The sequence below is a fragment of the Phyllobates terribilis genome, unplaced genomic scaffold (assembly GCF_046119375.1).
Source record: "Phyllobates terribilis strain yellow unplaced genomic scaffold, ASM4611937v1 Scaffold_40__1_contigs__length_11209783, whole genome shotgun sequence".
Classification (NCBI taxonomy): Eukaryota; Metazoa; Chordata; class Amphibia; order Anura; family Dendrobatidae; genus Phyllobates; species Phyllobates terribilis.
Genome location: NW_027362800.1, coordinates 9,628,724 through 9,646,509, shown reverse-complemented (window position 1 = coordinate 9,646,509; position 17,786 = coordinate 9,628,724). Strand labels below are relative to the sequence as shown.

General features: G+C 45.7%; 10 non-coding genes and 4 pseudogenes across 10 annotated transcripts; all 14 read left to right on the top strand.

Annotated features, from left to right (window-relative positions):
* The first annotated feature begins 1,105 nt into the window (after positions 1-1,105).
* LOC141186275 (U2 spliceosomal RNA) lies at positions 1,106-1,197 on the top strand (annotated as a pseudogene).
* Positions 1,198-1,991: 794 nt separating this feature from the next.
* On the top strand, positions 1,992-2,170 carry LOC141185924 (U2 spliceosomal RNA; annotated as a pseudogene).
* A 1,120-nt stretch (positions 2,171-3,290) lies between these two features.
* Positions 3,291-3,481, top strand: LOC141190299 (U2 spliceosomal RNA). The gene has a single exon (XR_012264327.1). It is a non-coding gene; the product is annotated as a U2 spliceosomal RNA (small nuclear RNA).
* Positions 3,482-4,603: 1,122 nt separating this feature from the next.
* LOC141185208 (U2 spliceosomal RNA) lies at positions 4,604-4,794 on the top strand. The gene has a single exon (XR_012259892.1). It is a non-coding gene; the product is annotated as a U2 spliceosomal RNA (small nuclear RNA).
* Positions 4,795-5,913: 1,119 nt separating this feature from the next.
* Positions 5,914-6,005, top strand: LOC141186274 (U2 spliceosomal RNA; annotated as a pseudogene).
* Positions 6,006-6,800: 795 nt separating this feature from the next.
* On the top strand, positions 6,801-6,979 carry LOC141185922 (U2 spliceosomal RNA; annotated as a pseudogene).
* Positions 6,980-8,097: 1,118 nt separating this feature from the next.
* Positions 8,098-8,288, top strand: LOC141190298 (U2 spliceosomal RNA). Its single transcript, XR_012264326.1, has one exon. It is a non-coding gene; the product is annotated as a U2 spliceosomal RNA (small nuclear RNA).
* Positions 8,289-9,410: 1,122 nt separating this feature from the next.
* LOC141190297 (U2 spliceosomal RNA) lies at positions 9,411-9,601 on the top strand. The gene has a single exon (XR_012264325.1). It is a non-coding gene; the product is annotated as a U2 spliceosomal RNA (small nuclear RNA).
* A 1,121-nt stretch (positions 9,602-10,722) lies between these two features.
* Positions 10,723-10,913, top strand: LOC141184343 (U2 spliceosomal RNA). The gene has a single exon (XR_012259107.1). It is a non-coding gene; the product is annotated as a U2 spliceosomal RNA (small nuclear RNA).
* Positions 10,914-12,035: 1,122 nt separating this feature from the next.
* LOC141190296 (U2 spliceosomal RNA) lies at positions 12,036-12,226 on the top strand. The gene has a single exon (XR_012264324.1). It is a non-coding gene; the product is annotated as a U2 spliceosomal RNA (small nuclear RNA).
* A 1,120-nt stretch (positions 12,227-13,346) lies between these two features.
* LOC141190294 (U2 spliceosomal RNA) lies at positions 13,347-13,537 on the top strand. Its single transcript, XR_012264322.1, has one exon. It is a non-coding gene; the product is annotated as a U2 spliceosomal RNA (small nuclear RNA).
* Positions 13,538-14,658: 1,121 nt separating this feature from the next.
* LOC141190293 (U2 spliceosomal RNA) lies at positions 14,659-14,849 on the top strand. Its single transcript, XR_012264321.1, has one exon. It is a non-coding gene; the product is annotated as a U2 spliceosomal RNA (small nuclear RNA).
* Positions 14,850-15,967: 1,118 nt separating this feature from the next.
* LOC141190292 (U2 spliceosomal RNA) lies at positions 15,968-16,158 on the top strand. The gene has a single exon (XR_012264320.1). It is a non-coding gene; the product is annotated as a U2 spliceosomal RNA (small nuclear RNA).
* A 1,120-nt stretch (positions 16,159-17,278) lies between these two features.
* Positions 17,279-17,469, top strand: LOC141184268 (U2 spliceosomal RNA). Its single transcript, XR_012259039.1, has one exon. It is a non-coding gene; the product is annotated as a U2 spliceosomal RNA (small nuclear RNA).
* The last annotated feature ends 317 nt before the right edge of the window (positions 17,470-17,786 follow it).

Here is a 17,786-nt window from a genome sequence, read left to right as displayed (position 1 = left end):
CTAAAATCAGAAAGAATTGAATTCAGTGCTTTTTGTTCATTTTGCTTGTTTGTCGGATTTTGGGATGGACTCTTTGGCTTTGCTTTTCTTCTCCTCATTGGATTTTTCATGTTAAAAGTTGCAGAAGCCAGATGACAAGCTCATTTTGGTTCAACTTCAGCAACTGTGCATTGCATTGCCATGTAATGTAATGTAATGCAATGCTATCTATCTAGCTCTCCCTCTATACTTCCTTTTGGATAAACAGACATATTAGGCAAGCATTTTGGAGCTTTCACCTAAATAACTACAGGTGGTGAGATAAGCTGCACAATATAATTGACCTTTCAGTATATTGTTGCACACACACCATCTATTTAGCAAATGCCCTTGTTATCAACAGCAGCCTTTTAAACTCACCTGAGCTAACAGGTATGTGAGCTGGTTACTCTGCTGCGCTTAAAATTTCTTTTTTGGTTTGCTACAATGCCTTTTCTGAAACGTTGTCTCCCTCTGCTGGAACACTGACTTCTTTCATTTAATGCCTGCAGACTATAAAAGAGAAACCAACCCAAAAAGTTTGGTTGATTAGTCTGTGGCATTCTTTTAAACTGTTGCTTATGGCGGTCTCTGTGAGCTTCTCAGTGACATTCAGCCATCCAGGTATCCCGCCTGCAGTAGACGGAATGTGGCAATGGAACGCTGGCTGCGCGTGTCATAATAGGCTCTGAGCCTTTATATACCTGCGCACAGCAGCAGCCACCTTCAGTCTGCTGCTGGACAGCCAGCAGCAGCAGCAGCAGGAGAGGTAATTAATCAGCAACCCTCCTGCTAAGGGTAGACAGCTGCTCGTTCCACCCCCCCCCGCCTTAATTGGTTCTCCTCCCTTCCAACGGTGTTGAGGCGGGTGGGAACAGCCGGGGGTTGAGGGTACTGTGCTAAAAGAGGTGGAGTTATGCAGATCTAAAACGCGTGGATTGCAGCAGCAGCAAGCCGAAAAGTGCAGGCATGTGAGGGATCTAGAGATTGACAGCATGTCTTCCTAACGGGAGTCCAGGTGGCCATCTCCACAAATGGACTTTTCAGAATCCTTGGGTGGCACCGTAGTCGGAAACCAATTCTGGTTATCGCTTCTCGGCCTTTTGGCTAAGATCAAGTGTAGTATCTTTCGAAAAGGCGGTTTTGGATGTTGGCCGCCCTAGTAGATTGATACATTATGCACACTGGGGTTTAGGCGCTTGTTAGTACGCCAGGTGGCTAATATAGTCATCTGGTGGAAAGCATGGCCCCCCAGGATCGACGCCATTGGGCCGGGGAAGATCGAAAGCCCGAAGTGTGAAGTGCCCCAGGAGTGGTGACCCTGGGGTGCCTTAACTCACTGGGATTGGGAACCCCACTTGAGTTTATGGCACATTTGCACAAGCACTTCAAATTTTCTTTCTTCGCACACACCCTTATTCCGGGCCTTCTGGCCTTAGGATGGGGAATTTTTCAATTCCCGGTTGAAGGTCCGGGCAGTATTATACTGTGAAACCTTCACTATTTATTTAATTTCTTTGTCACTGTGTGTCCACTTATTCACGTGTGTCACGGCCTACTAGGATATTGTCGGGATGCGGTTCCCTTACGGGTTCCTCTCTTGGCAGGTCTAGGGGGGGAGTGTGTGGCCATCAGGTTCCGCTCCCCCCTGAACCCCCCTGGCTCTCCTCTTTCGGGAGGAGAGCGTTGTTGGCTCCCCTCTTCCGGGAGGGGAGCACAGTCTTTGGCTCCCAGTGCCTTGCTCGGGTGAGAACTCGGGCAGGTGCTGGGGGTATGATTGGGTCGCCTCTGGCTTCGGCTGGAGGTGGCTTTTTGTCCCTGTTCCTCGCTGTGGCCTTTTGGCTCGGAGGGACGGGGAATGGTTTGGGGGACCCTTCTCCTTTTGGAGAGGGTTTCAAGAAGACCAGCATCCTAGTGCACTTTTTTTGTGGCACTTGTCACTTTTTTAAGCGCACTCGGGTTTTGTACACGAATTCGGGCTTTCAAAAAAAAAAAAAAATCTGTTCTTATCAGTTTAATATCTGATACGTCCCCTATCTGGGGACCATATATTAAATGGATTTTTAGAACAGGGAGATGGAAAAAGAGCTTGCTCTGTCCACTCCACGCATTGACCTGGTATTGCAGTATCTCCAGGACCGGTGCACCCCTTCTTTAATGCAGTTTCTAAAATCAGAAAGAATTGAATTCAATGCTTTTTGTTCATTTTGCTTGTTTGTCGGATTTTGGGATGGACTCTTTGGCTTTGCTTTTCTTCTCCTCATTGGATTTTTCATGTTAAAAGTTGCAGAAGCCAGATGACAAGCTCATTTTGGTTCAACTTCAGCAACTGTGCATTGCATTGCCATGTAATGTAATGTAATGCAATGCTATCTATCTAGCTCTATATCTATACTTCCTTTTGGATAAACAGACATATTAGGCAAGCATTTTGGAGCTTTCACCTAAATAACTACAGGTGGTGAGATAAGCTGCACAATATAATTGACCTTTCAGTATATTGTTGCACACACACCATCTATTAGCAAATGCCCTTGTTATCAACAGCAGCCTTTTAAACTCACCTGAGCTAACAGGTATGTGAGCTGGTTACTCTGCTGCGCTTAAAATTTCTTTTTTGGTTTGCTACAATGCCTTTTCTGAAACGTTGTCTCCCTCTGCTGGAACACTGACTTCTTTCATTTAATGCCTGCAGACTATAAAAGAGAAACCAACCCAAAAAGTTTGGTTGATTAGTCTGTGGCATTCTTTTAAACTGTTGCTTATGGCGGTCTCTGTGAGCTTCTCAGTGACATTCAGCCATCCAGGTATCCCGCCTGCAGTAGACGGAATGTGGCAATGGAACGCTGGCTGCGCGTGTCATAATAGGCTCTGAGCCTTTATATACCTGCGCACAGCAGCAGCCACCTTCAGGCTGCTGCTGGACAGCCAGCAGCAGCAGCAGCAGGAGTGGTAATTAATCAGCAACCCTCCTGCTAAGGGTAGACAGCTGCTCGTTCCACCCCCCCCCCCGCCTTAATTGGTTCTCCTCCCTTCCAACGGTGTTGAGGCGGGTGGGAACGGCCGGGGGTTGAGGGTACTGTGCTAAAAGAGGTGGAGTTATGCAGATCTAAAACGCGTGGATTGCAGCAGCAGCAAGCCGAAAAGTGCAGGCATGTGAGGGATCTAGAGGTTGACAGCATGTCTTCTTAACGGGAGTCCAGGTGGCCATCTCCACAAATGGACTTTTCAGAATCCTTGGGTGGCACCGTAGTCGGAAACCAATTCTGGTTATCGCTTCTCGGCCTTTTGGCTAAGATCAAGTGTAGTATCTGTTCTTATCAGTTTAATATCTGATACGTCCCCTATCTGGGGACCATATATTAAATGGATTTTTAGAACAGGGAGATGGAAAAAGAGCTTGCTCTGTCCACTCCACGCATTGACCTGGTATTGCAGTATCTCCAGGACCGGTGCACCCCTTCTTTAATGCAGTTTCTAAAATCAGAAAGAATTGAATTCAATGCTTTTTGTTCATTTTGCTTGTTTGTCGGATTTTGGGATGGACTCTTTGGCTTTGCTTTTCTTCTCCTCATTGGATTTTTCATGTTAAAAGTTGCAGAAGCCAGATGACAAGCTCATTTTGGTTCAACTTCAGCAACTGTGCATTGCATTGCCATGTAATGTAATGTAATGCAATGCTATCTATCTAGCTCTATATCTATACTTCCTTTTGGATAAACAGACATATTAGGCAAGCATTTTGGAGCTTTCACCTAAATAACTACAGGTGGTGAGATAAGCTGCACAATATAATTGACCTTTCAGTATATTGTTGCACACACACCATCTATTTAGCAAATGCCCTTGTTATCAACAGCAGCCTTTTAAACTCACCTGAGCTAACAGGTATGTGAGCTGGTTACTCTGCTGCGCTTAAAATTTCTTTTTTGGTTTGCTACAATGCCTTTTCTGAAACGTTGTCTCCCTCTGCTGGAACACTGACTTCTTTCATTTAATGCCTGCAGACTATAAAAGAGAAACCAACCCAAAAAGTTTGGTTGATTAGTCTGTGGCATTCTTTTAAACTGTTGCTTATGGCGGTCTCTGTGAGCTTCTCAGTGACATTCAGCCATCCAGGTATCCCGCCTGCAGTAGACGGAATGTGGCAATGGAACGCTGGCTGCGCGTGTCATAATAGGCTCTGAGCCTTTATATACCTGCGCACAGCAGCAGCCACCTTCAGTCTGCTGCTGGACAGCCAGCAGCAGCAGCAGCAGGAGAGGTAATTAATCAGCAACCCTCCTGCTAAGGGTAGACAGCTGCTCGTTCCACCCCCCCCCCCCGCCTTAATTGGTTCTCCTCCCTTCCAACGGTGTTGAGGCGGGTGGGAACAGCCGGGGGTTGAGGGTACTGTGCTAAAAGAGGTGGAGTTATGCAGATCTAAAACGCGTGGATTGCAGCAGCAGCAAGCCGAAAAGTGCAGGCATGTGAGGGATCTAGAGGTTGACAGCATGTCTTCTTAACGGGAGTCCAGGTGGCCATCTCCACAAATGGACTTTTCAGAATCCTTGGGTGGCATCGTAGTCGGAAACCAATTCTGGTTATCGCTTCTCGGCCTTTTGGCTAAGATCAAGTGTAGTATCTGTTCTTATCAGTTTAATATCTGATACGTCCCATATCTGGGGACCATATATTAAATGGATTTTTAGAACAGGGAGATGGAAAAAGAGCTTGCTCTGTCCACTCCACGCATTGACCTGGTATTGCAGTATCTCCAGGACCGGTGCACCCCTTCTTTAATGCAGTTTCTAAAATCAGAAAGAATTGAATTCAATGCTTTTTGTTCATTTTGCTTGTTTGTCGGATTTTGGGATGGACTCTTTGGCTTTGCTTTTCTTCTCCTCATTGGATTTTTCATGTTAAAAGTTGCAGAAGCCAGATGACAAGCTCATTTTGGTTCAACTTCAGCAACTGTGCATTGCATTGCCATGTAATGTAATGTAATGCAATGCTATCTATCTAGCTCTCCCTCTATACTTCCTTTTGGATAAACAGACATATTAGGCAAGCATTTTGGAGCTTTCACCTAAATAACTACAGGTGGTGAGATAAGCTGCACAATATAATTGACCTTTCAGTATATTGTTGCACACACACCATCTATTTAGCAAATGCCCTTGTTATCAACAGCAGCCTTTTAAACTCACCTGAGCTAACAGGTATGTGAGCTGGTTACTCTGCTGCGCTTAAAATTTCTTTTTTGGTTTGCTACAATGCCTTTTCTGAAACGTTGTCTCCCTCTGCTGGAACACTGACTTCTTTCATTTAATGCCTGCAGACTATAAAAGAGAAACCAACCCAAAAAGTTTGGTTGATTAGTCTGTGGCATTCTTTTAAACTGTTGCTTATGGCGGTCTCTGTGAGCTTCTCAGTGACATTCAGCCATCCAGGTATCCCGCCTGCAGTAGACGGAATGTGGCAATGGAACGCTGGCTGCGCGTGTCATAATAGGCTCTGAGCCTTTATATACCTGCGCACAGCAGCAGCCACCTTCAGTCTGCTGCTGGACAGCCAGCAGCAGCAGCAGCAGGAGAGGTAATTAATCAGCAACCCTCCTGCTAAGGGTAGACAGCTGCTCGTTCCACCCCCCCCCGCCTTAATTGGTTCTCCTCCCTTCCAACGGTGTTGAGGCGGGTGGGAACAGCCGGGGGTTGAGGGTACTGTGCTAAAAGAGGTGGAGTTATGCAGATCTAAAACGCGTGGATTGCAGCAGCAGCAAGCCGAAAAGTGCAGGCATGTGAGGGATCTAGAGATTGACAGCATGTCTTCTTAACGGGAGTCCAGGTGGCCATCTCCACAAATGGACTTTTCAGAATCCTTGGGTGGCACCGTAGTCGGAAACCAATTCTGGTTATCGCTTCTCGGCCTTTTGGCTAAGATCAAGTGTAGTATCTTTCGAAAAGGCGGTTTTGGATGTTGGCCGCCCTAGTAGATTGATACATTATGCACACTGGGGTTTAGGCGCTTGTTAGTACGCCAGGTGGCTAATATAGTCATCTGGTGGAAAGCATGGCCCCCCAGGATCGACGCCATTGGGCCGGGGAAGATCGAAAGCCCGAAGTGTGAAGTGCCCCAGGAGTGGTGACCCTGGGGTGCCTTAACTCACTGGGATTGGGAACCCCACTTGAGTTTATGGCACATTTGCACAAGCACTTCAAATTTTCTTTCTTCGCACACACCCTTATTCCGGGCCTTCTGGCCTTAGGATGGGGAATTTTTCAATTCCCGGTTGAAGGTCCGGGCAGTATTATACTGTGAAACCTTCACTATTTATTTAATTTCTTTGTCACTGTGTGTCCACTTATTCACGTGTGTCACGGCCTACTAGGATATTGTCGGGATGCGGTTCCCTTACGGGTTCCTCTCTTGGCAGGTCTAGGGGGGGAGTGTGTGGCCATCAGGTTCCGCTCCCCCCTGAACCCCCCTGGCTCTCCTCTTTCGGGAGGAGAGCGTTGTTGGCTCCCCTCTTCCGGAAGGGGAGCACAGTCTTTGGCTCCCAGTGCCTTGCTCGGGTGAGAACTCGGGCAGGTGCTGGGGGTATGATTGGGTCGCCTCTGGCTTCGGCTGGAGGTGGCTTTTTGTCCCTGTTCCTCGCTGTGGCCTTTTGGCTCGGAGGGACGGGGAATGGTTTGGGGGACCCTTCTCCTTTTGGAGAGGGTTTCAAGAAGACCAGCATCCTAGTGCACTTTTTTTGTGGCACTTGTCACTTTTTTAAGCGCACTCGGGTTTTTGTACACGAATTCGGGCTTTCAAAAAAAAAAAAAAATCTGTTCTTATCAGTTTAATATCTGATACGTCCCCTATCTGGGGACCATATATTAAATGGATTTTTAGAACAGGGAGATGGAAAAAGAGCTTGCTCTGTCCACTCCACGCATTGACCTGGTATTGCAGTATCTCCAGGACCGGTGCACCCCTTCTTTAATGCAGTTTCTAAAATCAGAAAGAATTGAATTCAATGCTTTTTGTTCATTTTGCTTGTTTGTCGGATTTTGGGATGGACTCTTTGGCTTTGCTTTTCTTCTCCTCATTGGATTTTTCATGTTAAAAGTTGCAGAAGCCAGATGACAAGCTCATTTTGGTTCAACTTCAGCAACTGTGCATTGCATTGCCATGTAATGTAATGTAATGCAATGCTATCTATCTAGCTCTCCCTCTATACTTCCTTTTGGATAAACAGACATATTAGGCAAGCATTTTGGAGCTTTCACCTAAATAACTACAGGTGGTGAGATAAGCTGCACAATATAATTGACCTTTCAGTATATTGTTGCACACACACCATCTATTAGCAAATGCCCTTGTTATCAACAGCAGCCTTTTAAACTCACCTGAGCTAACAGGTATGTGAGCTGGTTACTCTGCTGCGCTTAAAATTTCTTTTTTGGTTTGCTACAATGCCTTTTCTGAAACGTTGTCTCCCTCTGCTGGAACACTGACTTCTTTCATTTAATGCCTGCAGACTATAAAAGAGAAACCAACCCAAAAAGTTTGGTTGATTAGTCTGTGGCATTCTTTTAAACTGTTGCTTATGGCGGTCTCTGTGAGCTTCTCAGTGACATTCAGCCATCCAGGTATCCCGCCTGCAGTAGACGGAATGTGGCAATGGAACGCTGGCTGCGCGTGTCATAATAGGCTCTGAGCCTTTATATACCTGCGCACAGCAGCAGCCACCTTCAGTCTGCTGCTGGACAGCCAGCAGCAGCAGCAGCAGGAGAGGTAATTAATCAGCAACCCTCCTGCTAAGGGTAGACAGCTGCTCGTTCCACTCCCCCCCGCCTTAATTGGTTCTCCTCCCTTCCAACGGTGTTGAGGCGGGTGGGAACAGCCGGGGGTTGAGGGTACTGTGCTAAAAGAGGTGGAGTTATGCAGATCTAAAACGCGTGGATTGCAGCAGCAGCAAGCCGAAAAGTGCAGGCATGTGAGGGATCTAGAGGTTGACAGCATGTCTTCTTAACGGGAGTCCAGGTGGCCATCTCCACAAATGGACTTTTCAGAATCCTTGGGTGGCACCGTAGTCGGAAACCAATTCTGGTTATCGCTTCTCGGCCTTTTGGCTAAGATCAAGTGTAGTATCTGTTCTTATCAGTTTAATATCTGATACGTCCCCTATCTGGGGACCATATATTAAATGGATTTTTAGAACAGGGAGATGGAAAAAGAGCTTGCTCTGTCCACTCCACGCATTGACCTGGTATTGCAGTATCTCCAGGACCGGTGCACCCCTTCTTTAATGCAGTTTCTAAAATCAGAAAGAATTGAATTCAATGCTTTTTGTTCATTTTGCTTGTTTGTCGGATTTTGGGATGGACTCTTTGGCTTTGCTTTTCTTCTCCTCATTGGATTTTTCATGTTAAAAGTTGCAGAAGCCAGATGACAAGCTCATTTTGGTTCAACTTCAGCAACTGTGCATTGCATTGCCATGTAATGTAATGTAATGCAATGCTATCTATCTAGCTCTCCCTCTATACTTCCTTTTGGATAAACAGACATATTAGGCAAGCATTTTGGAGCTTTCACCTAAATAACTACAGGTGGTGAGATAAGCTGCACAATATAATTGACCTTTCAGTATATTGTTGCACACACACCATCTATTTAGCAAATGCCCTTGTTATCAACAGCAGCCTTTTAAACTCACCTGAGCTAACAGGTATGTGAGCTGGTTACTCTGCTGCGCTTAAAATTTCTTTTTTGGTTTGCTACAATGCCTTTTCTGAAACGTTGTCTCCCTCTGCTGGAACACTGACTTCTTTCATTTAATGCCTGCAGACTATAAAAGAGAAACCAACCCAAAAAGTTTGGTTGATTAGTCTGTGGCATTCTTTTAAACTGTTGCTTATGGCGGTCTCTGTGAGCTTCTCAGTGACATTCAGCCATCCAGGTATCCCGCCTGCAGTAGACGGAATGTGGCAATGGAACGCTGGCTGCGCGTGTCATAATAGGCTCTGAGCCTTTATATACCTGCGCACAGCAGCAGCCACCTTCAGTCTGCTGCTGGACAGCCAGCAGCAGCAGCAGCAGGAGAGGTAATTAATCAGCAACCCTCCTGCTAAGGGTAGACAGCTGCTCGTTCCACCCCCCCCCCCCGCCTTAATTGGTTCTCCTCCCTTCCAACGGTGTTGAGTCGGGTGGGAACAGCCGGGGGTTGAGGGTACTGTGCTAAAAGAGGTGGAGTTATGCAGATCTAAAAGGCGTGGATTGCAGCAGCAGCAAGCCGAAAAGTGCAGGCATGTGAGGGATCTAGAGGTTGACAGCATGTCTTCTTAACGGGAGTCCAGGTGGCCATCTCCACAAATGGACTTTTCAGAATCCTTGGGTGGCACCGTAGTCGGAAACCAATTCTGGTTATCGCTTCTCGGCCTTTTGGCTAAGATCAAGTGTAGTATCTGTTCTTATCAGTTTAATATCTGATACGTCCCCTATCTGGGGACCATATATTAAATGGATTTTTAGAACAGGGAGATGGAAAAAGAGCTTGCTCTGTCCACTCCACGCATTGACCTGGTATTGCAGTATCTCCAGGACCGGTGCACCCCTTCTTTAATGCAGTTTCTAAAATCAGAAAGAATTGAATTCAATGCTTTTTGTTCATTTTGCTTGTTTGTCGGATTTTGGGATGGACTCTTTGGCTTTGCTTTTCTTCTCCTCATTGGATTTTTCATGTTAAAAGTTGCAGAAGCCAGATGACAAGCTCATTTTGGTTCAACTTCAGCAACTGTGCATTGCATTGCCATGTAATGTAATGTAATGCAATGCTATCTATCTAGCTCTCCCTCTATACTTCCTTTTGGATAAACAGACATATTAGGCAAGCATTTTGGAGCTTTCACCTAAATAACTACAGGTGGTGAGATAAGCTGCACAATATAATTGACCTTTCAGTATATTGTTGCACACACACCATCTATTTAGCAAATGCCCTTGTTATCAACAGCAGCCTTTTAAACTCACCTGAGCTAACAGGTATGTGAGCTGGTTACTCTGCTGCGCTTAAAATTTCTTTTTTGGTTTGCTACAATGCCTTTTCTGAAACGTTGTCTCCCTCTGCTGGAACACTGACTTCTTTCATTTAATGCCTGCAGACTATAAAAGAGAAACCAACCCAAAAAGTTTGGTTGATTAGTCTGTGGCATTCTTTTAAACTGTTGCTTATGGCGGTCTCTGTGAGCTTCTCAGTGACATTCAGCCATCCAGGTATCCCGCCTGCAGTAGACGGAATGTGGCAATGGAACGCTGGCTGCGCGTGTCATAATAGGCTCTGAGCCTTTATATACCTGCGCACAGCAGCAGCCACCTTCAGTCTGCTGCTGGACAGCCAGCAGCAGCAGCAGCAGGAGAGGTAATTAATCAGCAACCCTCCTGCTAAGGGTAGACAGCTGCTCGTTCCACCCCCCCCCCCGCCTTAATTGGTTCTCCTCCCTTCCAACGGTGTTGAGGCGGGTGGGAACAGCCGGGGGTTGAGGGTACTGTGCTAAAAGAGGTGGAGTTATGCAGATCTAAAACGCGTGGATTGCAGCAGCAGCAAGCCGAAAAGTGCAGGCATGTGAGGGATCTAGAGGTTGACAGCATGTCTTCTTAACGGGAGTCCAGGTGGCCATCTCCACAAATGGACTTTTCAGAATCCTTGGGTGGCACCGTAGTCGGAAACCAATTCTGGTTATCGCTTCTCGGCCTTTTGGCTAAGATCAAGTGTAGTATCTGTTCTTATCAGTTTAATATCTGATACGTCCCCTATCTGGGGACCATATATTAAATGGATTTTTAGAACAGGGAGATGGAAAAAGAGCTTGCTCTGTTCACTCCACGCATTGACCTGGTATTGCAGTATCTCCAGGACCGGTGCACCCCTTCTTTAATGCAGTTTCTAAAATCAGAAAGAATTGAATTCAATGCTTTTTGTTCATTTTGCTTGTTTGTCGGATTTTGGGATGGACTCTTTGGCTTTGCTTTTCTTCTCCTCATTGGATTTTTCATGTTAAAAGTTGCAGAAGCCAGATGACAAGCTCATTTTGGTTCAACTTCAGCAACTGTGCATTGCATTGCCATGTAATGTAATGTAATGCAATGCTATCTATCTAGCTCTCCCTCTATACTTCCTTTTGGATAAACAGACATATTAGGCAAGCATTTTGGAGCTTTCACCTAAATAACTACAGGTGGTGAGATAAGCTGCACAATATAATTGACCTTTCAGTATATTGTTGCACACACACCATCTATTTAGCAAATGCCCTTGTTATCAACAGCAGCCTTTTAAACTCACCTGAGCTAACAGGTATGTGAGCTGGTTACTCTGCTGCGCTTAAAATTTCTTTTTTGGTTTGCTACAATGCCTTTTCTGAAACGTTGTCTCCCTCTGCTGGAACACTGACTTCTTTCATTTAATGCCTGCAGACTATAAAAGAGAAACCAACCCAAAAAGTTTGGTTGATTAGTCTGTGGCATTCTTTTAAACTGTTGCTTATGGCGGTCTCTGTGAGCTTCTCAGTGACATTCAGCCATCCAGGTATCCCGCCTGCAGTAGACGGAATGTGGCAATGGAACGCTGGCTGCGCGTGTCATAATAGGCTCTGAGCCTTTATATACCTGCGCACAGCAGCAGCCACCTTCAGTCTGCTGCTGGACAGCCAGCAGCAGCAGCAGCAGGAGAGGTAATTAATCAGCAACCCTCCTGCTAAGGGTAGACAGCTGCTCGTTCCACCCCCCCCCCCCGCCTTAATTGGTTCTCCTCCCTTCCAACGGTGTTGAGTCGGGTGGGAACAGCCGGGGGTTGAGGGTACTGTGCTAAAAGAGGTGGAGTTATGCAGATCTAAAACGCGTGGATTGCAGCAGCAGCAAGCCGAAAAGTGCAGGCATGTGAGGGATCTAGAGGTTGACAGCATGTCTTCTTAACGGGAGTCCAGGTGGCCATCTCCACAAATGGACTTTTCAGAATCCTTGGGTGGCACCGTAGTCGGAAACCAATTCTGGTTATCGCTTCTCGGCCTTTTGGCTAAGATCAAGTGTAGTATCTGTTCTTATCAGTTTAATATCTGATACGTCCCCTATCTGGGGACCATATATTAAATGGATTTTTAGAACAGGGAGATGGAAAAAGAGCTTGCTCTGTCCACTCCACGCATTGACCTGGTATTGCAGTATCTCCAGGACCGGTGCACCCCTTCTTTAATGCAGTTTCTAAAATCAGAAAGAATTGAATTCAATGCTTTTTGTTCATTTTGCTTGTTTGTCGGATTTTGGGATGGACTCTTTGGCTTTGCTTTTCTTCTCCTTATTGGATTTTTCATGTTAAAAGTTGCAGAAGCCAGATGACAAGCTCATTTTGGTTCAACTTCAGCAACTGTGCATTGCATTGCCATGTAATGTAATGTAATGCAATGCTATCTATCTAGCTCTCCCTCTATACTTCCTTTTGGATAAACAGACATATTAGGCAAGCATTTTGGAGCTTTCACCTAAATAACTACAGGTGGTGAGATAAGCTGCACAATATAATTGACCTTTCAGTATATTGTTGCACACACACCATCTATTTAGCAAATGCCCTTGTTATCAACAGCAGCCTTTTAAACTCACCTGAGCTAACAGGTATGTGAGCTGGTTACTCTGCTGCGCTTAAATTTTCTTTTTTGGTTTGCTACAATGCCTTTTCTGAAACGTTGTCTCCCTCTGCTGGAACACTGACTTCTTTCATTTAATGCCTGCAGACTATAAAAGAGAAACCAACCCAAAAAGTTTGGTTGATTAGTCTGTGGCATTCTTTTAAACTGTTGCTTATGGCGGTCTCTGTGAGCTTCTCAGTGACATTCAGCCATCCAGGTATCCCGCCTGCAGTAGACGGAATGTGGCAATGGAACGCTGGCTGCGCGTGTCATAATAGGCTCTGAGCCTTTATATACCTGCGCACAGCAGCAGCCACCTTCAGTCTGCTGCTGGACAGCCAGCAGCAGCAGCAGCAGGAGAGGTAATTAATCAGCAACCCTCCTGCTAAGGGTAGACAGCTGCTCGTTCCACCCCCCCCCCGCCTTAATTGGTTCTCCTCCCTTCCAACGGTGTTGAGGCGGGTGGGAACAGCCGGGGGTTGAGGGTACTGTGCTAAAAGAGGTGGAGTTATGCAGATCTAAAACGCGTGGATTGCAGCAGCAGCAAGCCGAAAAGTGCAGGCATGTGAGGGATCTAGAGGTTGACAGCATGTCTTCTTAACGGGAGTCCAGGTGGCCATCTCCACAAATGGACTTTTCAGAATCCTTGGGTGGCACCGTAGTCGGAAACCAATTCTGGTTATCGCTTCTCGGCCTTTTGGCTAAGATCAAGTGTAGTATCTGTTCTTATCAGTTTAATATCTGATACGTCCCCTATCTGGGGACCATATATTAAATGGATTTTTAGAACAGGGAGATGGAAAAAGAGCTTGCTCTGTCCACTCCACGCATTGACCTGGTATTGCAGTATCTCCAGGACCGGTGCACCCCTTCTTTAATGCAGTTTCTAAAATCAGAAAGAATTGAATTCAATGCTTTTTGTTCATTTTGCTTGTTTGTCGGATTTTGGGATGGACTCTTTGGCTTTGCTTTTCTTCTCCTCATTGGATTTTTCATGTTAAAAGTTGCAGAAGCCAGATGACAAGCTCATTTTGGTTCAACTTCAGCAACTGTGCATTGCATTGCCATGTAATGTAATGTAATGCAATGCTATCTATCTAGCTCTCCCTCTATACTTCCTTTTGGATAAACAGACATATTAGGCAAGAATTTTGGAGCTTTCACCTAAATAACTACAGGTGGTGAGATAAGCTGCACAATATAATTGACCTTTCAGTATATTGTTGCACACACACCATCTATTTAGCAAATGCCCTTGTTATCAACAGCAGCCTTTTAAACTCACCTGAGCTAACAGGTATGTGAGCTGGTTACTCTGCTGCGCTTAAAATTTCTTTTTTGGTTTGCTACAATGCCTTTTCTGAAACGTTGTCTCCCTCTGCTGGAACACTGACTTCTTTCATTTAATGCCTGCAAACTATAAAAGAGAAACCAACCCAAAAAGTTTGGTTGATTAGTCTGTGGCATTCTTTTAAACTGTTGCTTATGGCGGTCTCTGTGAGCTTCTCAGTGACATTCAGCCATCCAGGTATCCCGCCTGCAGTAGACGGAATGTGGCAATGGAACGCTGGCTGCGCGTGTCATAATAGGCTCTGAGCCTTTATATACCTGCGCACAGCAGCAGCCACCTTCAGTCTGCTGCTGGACAGCCAGCAGCAGCAGCAGCAGGAGAGGTAATTAATCAGCAACCCTCCTGCTAAGGGTAGACAGCTGCTCGTTCCACCCCCCCCCCCGCCTTAATTGGTTCTCCTCCCTTCCAACGGTGTTGAGGCGGGTGGGAACAGCCGGGGGTTGAGGGTACTGTGCTAAAAGAGGTGGAGTTATGCAGATCTAAAACGCGTGGATTGCAGCAGCAGCAAGCCGAAAAGTGCAGGCATGTGAGGGATCTAGAGGTTGACAGCATGTCTTCTTAACGGGAGTCCAGGTGGCCATCTCCACAAATGGACTTTTCAGAATCCTTGGGTGGCACCGTAGTCGGAAACCAATTCTGGTTATCGCTTCTCGGCCTTTTGGCTAAGATCAAGTGTAGTATCTGTTCTTATCAGTTTAATATCTGATACGTCCCCTATCTGGGGACCATATATTAAATGGATTTTTAGAACAGGGAGATGGAAAAAGAGCTTGCTCTGTCCACTCCACGCATTGACCTGGTATTGCAGTATCTCCAGGACCGGTGCACCCCTTCTTTAATGCAGTTTCTAAAATCAGAAAGAATTGAATTCAATGCTTTTTGTTCATTTTGCTTGTTTGTCGGATTTTGGGATGGACTCTTTGGCTTTGCTTTTCTTCTCCTCATTGGATTTTTCATGTTAAAAGTTGCAGAAGCCAGATGACAAGCTCATTTTGGTTCAACTTCAGCAACTGTGCATTGCATTGCCATGTAATGTAATGTAATGCAATGCTATCTATCTAGCTCTCCCGCTATACTTCCTTTTGGATAAACAGACATATTAGGCAAGCATTTTGGAGCTTTCACCTAAATAACTACAGGTGGTGAGATAAGCTGCACAATATAATTGACCTTTCAGTATATTGTTGCACACACACCATCTATTTAGCAAATGCCCTTGTTATCAACAGCAGCCTTTTAAACTCACCTGAGCTAACAGGTATGTGAGCTGGTTACTCTGCTGCGCTTAAAATTTCTTTTTTGGTTTGCTACAATGCCTTTTCTGAAACGTTGTCTCCCTCTGCTGGAACACTGACTTCTTTCATTTAATGCCTGCAGACTATAAAAGAGAAACCAACCCAAAAAGTTTGGTTGATTAGTCTGTGGCATTCTTTTAAACTGTTGCTTATGGCGGTCTCTGTGAGCTTCTCAGTGACATTCAGCCATCCAGGTATCCCGCCTGCAGTAGACGGAATGTGGCAATGGAACGCTGGCTGCGCGTGTCATAATAGGCTCTGAGCCTTTATATACCTGCGCACAGCAGCAGCCACCTTCAGTCTGCTGCTGGACAGCCAGCAGCAGCAGCAGCAGGAGAGGTAATTAATCAGCAACCCTCCTGCTAAGGGTAGACAGCTGCTCGTTCCACCCCCCCCGCCTTAATTGGTTCTCCTCCCTTCCAACGGTGTTGAGGCGGGTGGGAACAGCCGGGGGTTGAGGGTACTGTGCTAAAAGAGGTGGAGTTATGCAGATCTAAAACGCGTGGATTGCAGCAGCAGCAAGCCGAAAAGTGCAGGCATGTGAGGGATCTAGAGGTTGACAGCATGTCTTCTTAACGGGAGTCCAGGTGGCCATCTCCACAAATGGACTTTTCAGAATCCTTGGGTGGCACCGTAGTCGGAAACCAATTCTGGTTATCGCTTCTCGGCCTTTTGGCTAAGATCAAGTGTAGTATCTGTTCTTATCAGTTTAATATCTGATACGTCCCCTATCTGGGGACCATATATTAAATGGATTTTTAGAACAGGGAGATGGAAAAAGAGCTTGCTCTGTCCACTCCACGCATTGACCTGGTATTGCAGTATCTCCAGGACCGGTGCACCCCTTCTTTAATGCAGTTTCTAAAATCAGAAAGAATTTAATTCAATGCTTTTTGTTCATTTTGCTTGTTTGTCGGATTTTGGGATGGACTCTTTGGCTTTGCTTTTCTTCTCCTCATTGGATTTTTCATGTTAAAAGTTGCAGAAGCCAGATGACAAGGTCATTTTGGTTCAACTTCAGCAACTGTGCATTGCATTGCCATGTAATGTAATGTAATGCAATGCTATCTATCTAGCTCTCCCTCTATACTTCCTTTTGGATAAACAGACATATTAGGCAAGCATTTTGGAGCTTTCACCTAAATAACTACAGGTGGTGAGATAAGCTGCACAATATAATTGACCTTTCAGTATATTGTTGCACACACACCATCTATTTAGCAAATGCCCTTGTTATCAACAGCAGCCTTTTAAACTCACCTGAGCTAACAGGTATGTGAGCTGGTTACTCTGCTGCGCTTAAAATTTCTTTTTTGGTTTGCTACAATGCCTTTTCTGAAACGTTGTCTCCCTCTGCTGGAACACTGACTTCTTTCATTTAATGCCTGCAGACTATAAAAGAGAAACCAACCCAAAAAGTTTGGTTGATTAGTCTGTGGCATTCTTTTAAACTGTTGCTTATGGCGGTCTCTGTGAGCTTCTCAGTGACATTCAGCCATCCAGGTATCCCGCCTGCAGTAGACGGAATGTGGCAATGGAACGCTGGCTGCGCGTGTCATAATAGGCTCTGAGCCTTTATATACCTGCGCACAGCAGCAGCCACCTTCAGTCTGCTGCTGGACAGCCAGCAGCAGCAGCAGCAGGAGAGGTAATTAATCAGCAACCCTCCTGCTAAGGGTAGACAGCTGCTCGTTCCACCCCCCCCCCGCCTTAATTGGTTCTCCTCCCTTCCAACGGTGTTGAGGCGGGTGGGAACAGCCGGGGGTTGAGGGTACTGTGCTAAAAGAGGTGGAGTTATGCAGATCTAAAACGCGTGGATTGCAGCAGCAGCAAGCCGAAAAGTGCAGGCATGTGAGGGATCTAGAGGTTGACAGCATGTCTTCTTAACGGGAGTCCAGGTGGCCATCTCCACAAATGGACTTTTCAGAATCCTTGGGTGGCACCGTAGTCGGAAACCAATTCTGGTTATCGCTTCTCGGCCTTTTGGCTAAGATCAAGTGTAGTATCTGTTCTTATCAGCTTAATATCTGATACGTCCCCTATCTGGGGACCATATATTAAATGGATTTTTAGAACAGGGAGATGGAAAAAGAGCTTGCTCTGTCCACTCCACGCATTGACCTGGTATTGCAGTATCTCCAGGACCGGTGCACCCCTTCTTTAATGCAGTTTCTAAAATCAGAAAGAATTGAATTCAATGCTTTTTGTTCATTTTGCTTGTTTGTCGGATTTTGGGATGGACTCTTTGGCTTTGCTTTTCTTCTCCTTATTGGATTTTTCATGTTAAAAGTTGCAGAAGCCAGATGACAAGCTCATTTTGGTTCAACTTCAGCAACTGTGCATTGCATTGCCATGTAATGTAATGTAATGCAATGCTATCTATCTAGCTCTCCCTCTATACTTCCTTTTGGATAAACAGACATATTAGGCAAGCATTTTGGAGCTTTCACCTAAATAACTACAGGTGGTGAGATA